The sequence below is a fragment of the Triticum aestivum genome, chromosome 3B (genome assembly GCF_018294505.1).
Source record: "Triticum aestivum cultivar Chinese Spring chromosome 3B, IWGSC CS RefSeq v2.1, whole genome shotgun sequence".
NCBI lineage: Eukaryota > Viridiplantae > Streptophyta > Magnoliopsida > Poales > Poaceae > Triticum > Triticum aestivum.
Genome location: NC_057801.1, coordinates 50,569,737 through 50,576,673, shown reverse-complemented (window position 1 = coordinate 50,576,673; position 6,937 = coordinate 50,569,737). Strand labels below are relative to the sequence as shown.

Below are 6,937 nucleotides of genomic sequence, written 5' to 3'. Positions count from 1 at the left end.
ATTGATCTTAATGGTCAATACTTACGAGTGGGCCCCACCCTATCATAAACCTGGTTAACCCCACCCTATCATAAACCTGGTTAACACCTAATAGTTCAGTCATTTGGGTTTTTTGGAACAACCCCCCAATTTTGTGATAGTTTTTTTTGAAAAGAATAGAAAGCAATAGTTTTCTGAAACGATAGTCCATAATGTGGTAGTTTTTTTGCTATTCACTCAAGCAAGGTGCAAGCATGGTTTGCAGTCAAATCATTTCTGTTATGTCTTGACCGTCGACGAAAGCTACAGCGTGGGAATATTTAAAGCAGAGATGCCGACATGATTTTTTGTGTGCGTGTGTATTCTTAAAGACGAGCATCGTAGCCAGAGTCAAGTCAACTCATTCTTGTCTGTGCATCATTCGAGATCTCGTTGGGTTGGTTTCTACAAATCACAAGCTGAGGCTAGCAAGGAAGCGATTCTTCTCTGGAGCTTCATCGTCCCCGGCCGTTTCCTTCTTCTCTTGACTCTTCACAGCTGCTACGGAGGATCCCCCAGGTCAGAGCTTTTAGAAATTGAGAAGCTGCTTAGTTTTCAGATGTTCTTACAGCAACCATGTATGTTTATAGTTTAGTATCCTAGAGATCGGTCCATGCATGTTTAGTCGTGAGGTCGGGTGCCGGCTATGTTGGTTTGGTTCCTCCGGATGCCGACGGTGGTGGAGGTCAAGTCGTGTTCCCCGCTCTCTGTTTTGTGGCTCCATGTCTGGCCGCTCTGTGAGCTGCTGACCGGCGAACGGCGCCCTCTGGCAGCGGGCGAGGGGAGATAGTGGTCTCTCCTCCGGTTGATGGCTTTATTAATTTGAAGTTGGGATGTTTGGCTTTTCTCTGAAACAGATCTGTCTTGCTCTGGTAAACAGGACCTCTGACCATTCATAGCTTGTGCCTTGTAGCAGCTCAGCTCAAAGCTTGTCTTGTTTAATCATCAGAAATGGCGACGGGGGCTAGCGGAGGGCAGCCGAGCGTTCTGAGCACATTACCCAAGGATCTGCCACTAGATTTTCTGAAGACCATCACCGATCAGTTCTCACCAGAGCATATACTCGGTACAGGCGCATTTGGAACTGTTTATATGGTAACCTTGATATCATCAACCGTGCCTTCACATTTTCGTGCCAATTAGATGCCAACATTTGCTGAAAAGGTATGTTTTGAGCTTGAACAGGGGATTGCGCCGGACGGGCAGAAAATTACTGTCAAGAAACTTGCGGGAAACTCGCCAATCGCACGTGACAAACTATTTACTAACGAGGTTCAGAATATTATGGCTCTGCATCATGAGAATGTAGTGAAGTTGGTCGGCTACTGCCATGAAGCACAAAAGAAAGTGGTGCAGAACAATGGAAGATATATTGTTGCAGACATTGTTGAAAGTTTACTCTGCTACGAGTATTTGCCCCAGGGGAACCTTCAGAAGAATCTTTTTGGTATATATATATTTACCATTTTATTTTAAAACAGTATTTGAGTATCTGCATATTCTATTTAGTTTTCAATGCTATACATTGACAAGAAAAGGCAGTAACTAGAGTATAAGTATTGCTGGAAGTTACTATCTTTGAGTACTTACATTATGTAATGTTTCACTTCTTCAGAGGTATCCTGTGTAATGGACTGAGATACACGCTTCAAAATCATCAAGGGGATCTGCCAAGGTTTAGCCTTCCTGCACAGCATTAACATTGTCCATATGGATCTTAAACCTGAGAATATATTGCTGGATGGTAAGATGATCCTGAAAATTGCGGATTTCGGTCTCTCGAGGCTCTTCGGTCAAGAACAAACACGGATGAGAACACAAAATGTTGTTGGATCGTAGTAAGTGAAACTTCAAGTCCGATAACATTTTGTTCCGTCATTATGAAGTGAAGTGCATTTTATTCTCTCCGGCAATACTTACTAAAATCTTTGTTATCAGTGGATACATAGCTCCAGAATATCTATACAAAGGTGAGATCTCCACCAAGTCAGACATATATAGTCTTGGCCTATTAATCTTGGAGACCACCACAGTTGAGAAAAATTGTTCCAACAACGAACCATCTGCGACGCAATTTATAAAAAGCGTAAGAGAAATTATTACTTGATTCTTGAAAGACTGGGGTATATATATATTATCTCCAAGAATCATAATTCTGGTTCTGTACGTAGGTACATGATAACTGGACGGATGAGCACATAGTGTCTCAGTGGCCACATCTTGATAGGGATCGCTTTCAGCAGATAAAAGTATGCATCAAAATTGGACTAGAATGTGTGGAGATCGATCGGCAGAAGAGACCTTCCATAGAAGAGATTGTCAATAGGCTCAACGGACTATGGTCAACTGGAAGTTGAATGCCATATGCGGTATGAAATTACCTGGGCACACAATGGCTTTCTATTGTTATGATTTTGTTGGCCCCTACCTCGATATAATATTGCTCAATGGCCCAGGTCCGAGTTCATTGTTAAAATGATTTTGTTTTATGAGATTGCAGAGGAAACTTTTTATTCCTTTCTCTAATAAAGGACAATCAATTCTGACTAACCTACACTTAACATCTGCAGAACCATTTAGTTCATGCTGCATTTCAGCTGGTGATAACATACGTACACTATATATGAAATTTCAGATATCCAGTTTCCACGGAGCATGAAACTTCGGTCTTTTCAGCAGAGATGTGGAAGATGGAACAACATGCTTCATTGTTGCTACGATGATTTTGAAATAATTCTTTCTGATGTGCGTCATTGTGGATCTTGTTAACAATACTTTCTTTTACCCAACTACGTAGTTGTTTTTTAATGTCAGTACCGATAAGAACACGACTAGGCAGCGGCGCCCCAGGGCTGATTTCCCATGTGGCGTCATATTTCCTCTTCTCTATTTCATGTATGCAACAATATATTGGTGACGTTGTTGGCGGAAGCCGCGTTGGCCATGCCCATCCGGTCCTTCATGAAGTTGACGAGGTTGGTGCTCATGCCGTAGTAGGCCAGCCGCTCGCAGCACTCGCTCGCTGCATGCAACCGATCAAACACCTTGACGCCATGAACACCAGCAAGAACAGAAGCAGAGTGAAGCAGAGCAACACGAACAATGGTGTCGTGTGTATGTGTTCGCACACGAACACGTCGCCGTGTACCTCCAACGTCAAGGGTGATGCACCGCAGCTCACGTCGAAGGAGACCCGCCCGGAAGCGCGGTACGCATGCAATCCGGCGGGTGCTTTTGAGGACCCGAAACCCCACACGCTCGGGAAGGACCCCATCTGGGCGCGCAGCGGCTATGGGCTGCCCTAGGTCGACCTGATCGCCTCTAGGGCCTTGAGGTTCGCCGCCCTGCAACAAGAAAAACTGACGAAGAATGAGGAAAAAGAAGAACTAGGGTTAAGGAGGAAAGATAAAAGGTAAAAAGTGGTAGATGATTTGATCGATTGTGTGTTGTTCAATCGGCGTCACCCCTTAGGTATATAAGAGGCAGCTGGACTTTTCGTGCAAGGAAAAGGCTTGGATTCACGCCCAAAACCCTAGTCAAATTCGGATTGGTTTTGTCCGAACTTTCCAAAATTGTTCGGTTTAAACTGGCTGCACCTTGCGGGTAATTTTTGAGGTGGTAAACAATTTTGGATGGAAACGAGCCCAAAAGCAATCTTGACCGTTTCGACGAGACGAACAACTTTCATTTTGAACGTTTTTTGATCAGAGGTAATCTTGATGGTCAAATCGGTCGCGCAGAACAGACTATTATTCGCGCTACCCATCAGACAGGGTGTCTGGTAGGGCGTGCCAGTTTTTGCCTCCTGACAGGGCTGTATTCTGATGGCTCTAACATTTGCATCTGAGCTCTGATTGGAACGATTTTCATATCAAAATTGATCTTTTCGACGAGACGAAGACAATCCGTGTAGACCATTTTTTCCATTTGAGATCGTCTACGGGGCTTAATCGGCCAAACTAACTCTGAATATAAGATCTTAGTACTTTGAGCATAGTTTCGGCCTTCAAGATGAAATCGGATGGCGATAACCCAAACTTCAAAGATGTTGATATCAACAATACGGAACTCTTTCATGTAGAACACTTCTCCATTTGAGACCATCTTAGATAAGTTCTTAACTGTGCCAAAATCCGGTGTCAACACATGCCCCCTGTTTTTTGGCAAAGCATGTGTGCCAAAAAATAACTTGCACATAGCTTTCTCTAAGGACGATGTCAACACTCCATCGGCCATTTTGCATATTCTTAGGACGATAAGTTTATATGGCCATTTCTTGTGTGAATATTTTGATGCAAGTTTGGTTGAAACTTTCTCAACTTCATTAATACGACTATAAAGTTCAATTCATATGCGTGTCAAAACCATCCATCAATCATATTGTTCACCCTTCTGCTAGGATCTTGCAGATAATCAGTAATTAATTTTCTTGAATCCTTACTTTGCCTGCATAAAAATTTCATTAGTGGCCGAGGTGGTGAGCTCCAATTCGACCTTACCTATGTTGGCAAGAATAAGCATCGGCTATTGATAGACGTGCAATACACCATGACCAACATGGTAGCCATATGTTTGCTATGCCAACCCTCTCCAATTTTTATGCCTAGATATATGATCAATTTTAAAGCAACCCAATGTAAATTTTGCATCGAGACATACCCCAAGATAAACTATAAGTGATTCGTCAAACCATTGATAACCCTTGGATATTTGTTGCACTACTCATGACGAATCACCAAAAGCCGCAATATGTTTAGCACATATGGCAAAAGTTCCAAACGGAATAATATTGCATATTCGGCTTTGATTATTGTTCAATAAATATTTTAAGAGGCATGTGGCTTCACAGAACAGCACTATATGGAGATATAACCGTGATCATTGTTATGAATTCAACTATCAAAACATAATCTCCATAGTTGTAAGTGCATCTAGTGCCCCTTAGTGATTTTGGTGTATTGAAGACTTATAGGTTAAGGGACTAATGCGTTTGTGAGTGTACACATGTCTATAAGTCTATGAGGAGTTTGATATTTACAGAGAAAGTCGACCCCTAAAAATGAATATCTTTGACTGATGATTTTTGTATTCCTGAAGACTCTCATGAAGATTTTGAAAGTGAAGAAATTGGTGTATCCGTGAAGACTTGATATTCATGCGAGGAATATGAAGCTTGAAGACTTTCGTTTTCATATTTTTGTTTTTTCTCTTTCTTGAGTCATAGGAAACACCGTACTGTTAAAGGGGGTCGAGGAAATACTAAGGAAAAAATTTCATGTGATGCTCAACTCAAAATCCTACACCTACTAAACCCTTCGAGTGAAGCCTTTGGAAATCTCATACAGTTCAGTCAATTTCTTCAGTGACAGAGATGAAGTTCTTCTGGTCGCTGAGGAATTTGTTCTGACTGAGGAGTTAGGAATTCGCCAGTGCGGATTGCATACACAGTGAGGAACATGATAGCCCTGAGGAATTTGCGAGTCAAATTTCCGACCGTTGCTGTGTTGCGCGCCAGCTGTCCCAAAATATCTTATCCACCTAACGGTCATATCAGACAAGGGCATTTATGTCTTATCATGTCGGGCTGCTCCCTAGGCTATAAATAGCCGCCCCCTACAACCACTAGCTGGTTGGCTGCTCCGAGAGAAACTGACACTTGTCATTTGAGAGCAACCCGTCCTCCGAGGACTTTGAGCGAAAATCATCGAGTGAGGAAAAACCCCAAACCCAAACACCTACAAACCCAAAGTGATTGAGCATCACTGAAGAGATTGATCCTGCGTGAATATGACGCTTGTTACCTTTGAAGACTGTGCTTCTTCCAGACGGTTAGGCGTCATGGTCTAGAGCATCCAAGAGGAATTGTGGATCGTCGAGTGACCGAGTCTGTGAAGGTTTGGAAGTCGCCTGAAGACTTACCACGAGTGATTGGACGAGGTCTGTGTGACCTTAGTTCAGGAGAATATGGTGAGGACTTGGTGTCCTGAGCTGCGTGCTCAGCGGCTGGGTGTCCGGGACTGTGTGTCCTCGAGTTTAAATACTCAGCCGCTCCAACCAGACGTACAACTGAGACAGCAGTTGGAACTGGTCTACCAAATCATTGTCTTCACCAACCTTACTGGTTCTATTTCCTCAACTCTTTCATTTCCTCATTACTGTGTTGAGTGATTGTTCATATCTGTGTTTGAAGACTTTGACTGAAGACTTTCTCAATTTCCTCAGTTCAGTTACTTCAGTCTGTTTGTCTTCATCTTGTGTTATCCTGTGTTTACGCTTCCTGTACTCTGTGCTTGTCTTCATTTCATCATGATGACTATGTCTATATCCTAGTATGCTTACTTCTGAGTACTTATTCTGCTGCTAGTAGTTCTTCGCTAAGGAATTTCCTCACCGGCAAATTCTTCAGTGAAGAATTCATAAAAATCGCCTATTCACCCCTCCTCTAGTCGATATAACGCACTTTCAATTGGTATCAGAGCAAGGTACTCCCTTGTTCTGTGTGATTTTGGTTTAACCACCTGGAGTTCTAGTTATGTCGACTGCAGGTATGATCATGGTCTCCGTTGGGTGTCCTACCTTCGATGGCACGGACTACCCCTACTGGAAGAATAAGATGTGAATGCATCTTGAAGCAATTGACAACGATCTCTGGTGCGTTATGGAAAATGGTGTTCCCTCAGTTACACCTTCCCTGAATGCTGCTGATGTGAAGAGATTCAAGCAACTCGATTCTCAAGCGAAGAATATCATATGTGGTCATCTGAGTAAAGGGCGGTATGGTAGAGTGAGTGCTTTGGAAACTGCTAAGCTTGTCTGGGATAGGCTCTCCAAAGTAAATGAAGGAGTCTCCACTCAACGTGACTCTCGTGTTGACGTTCTTCGCAATCTCTTCAACCGCTTCAAAAGACTTGACAATAAA

At 42.9% G+C, this 6,937-nt stretch overlaps 1 pseudogene; it reads left to right on the top strand.

Moving 5' to 3' along the window:
* The first annotated feature begins 331 nt into the window (after nt 1–331).
* Nucleotides 332–2,907, top strand: LOC123064663 (cysteine-rich receptor-like protein kinase 36; annotated as a pseudogene).
* The last annotated feature ends 4,030 nt before the right edge of the window (nt 2,908–6,937 follow it).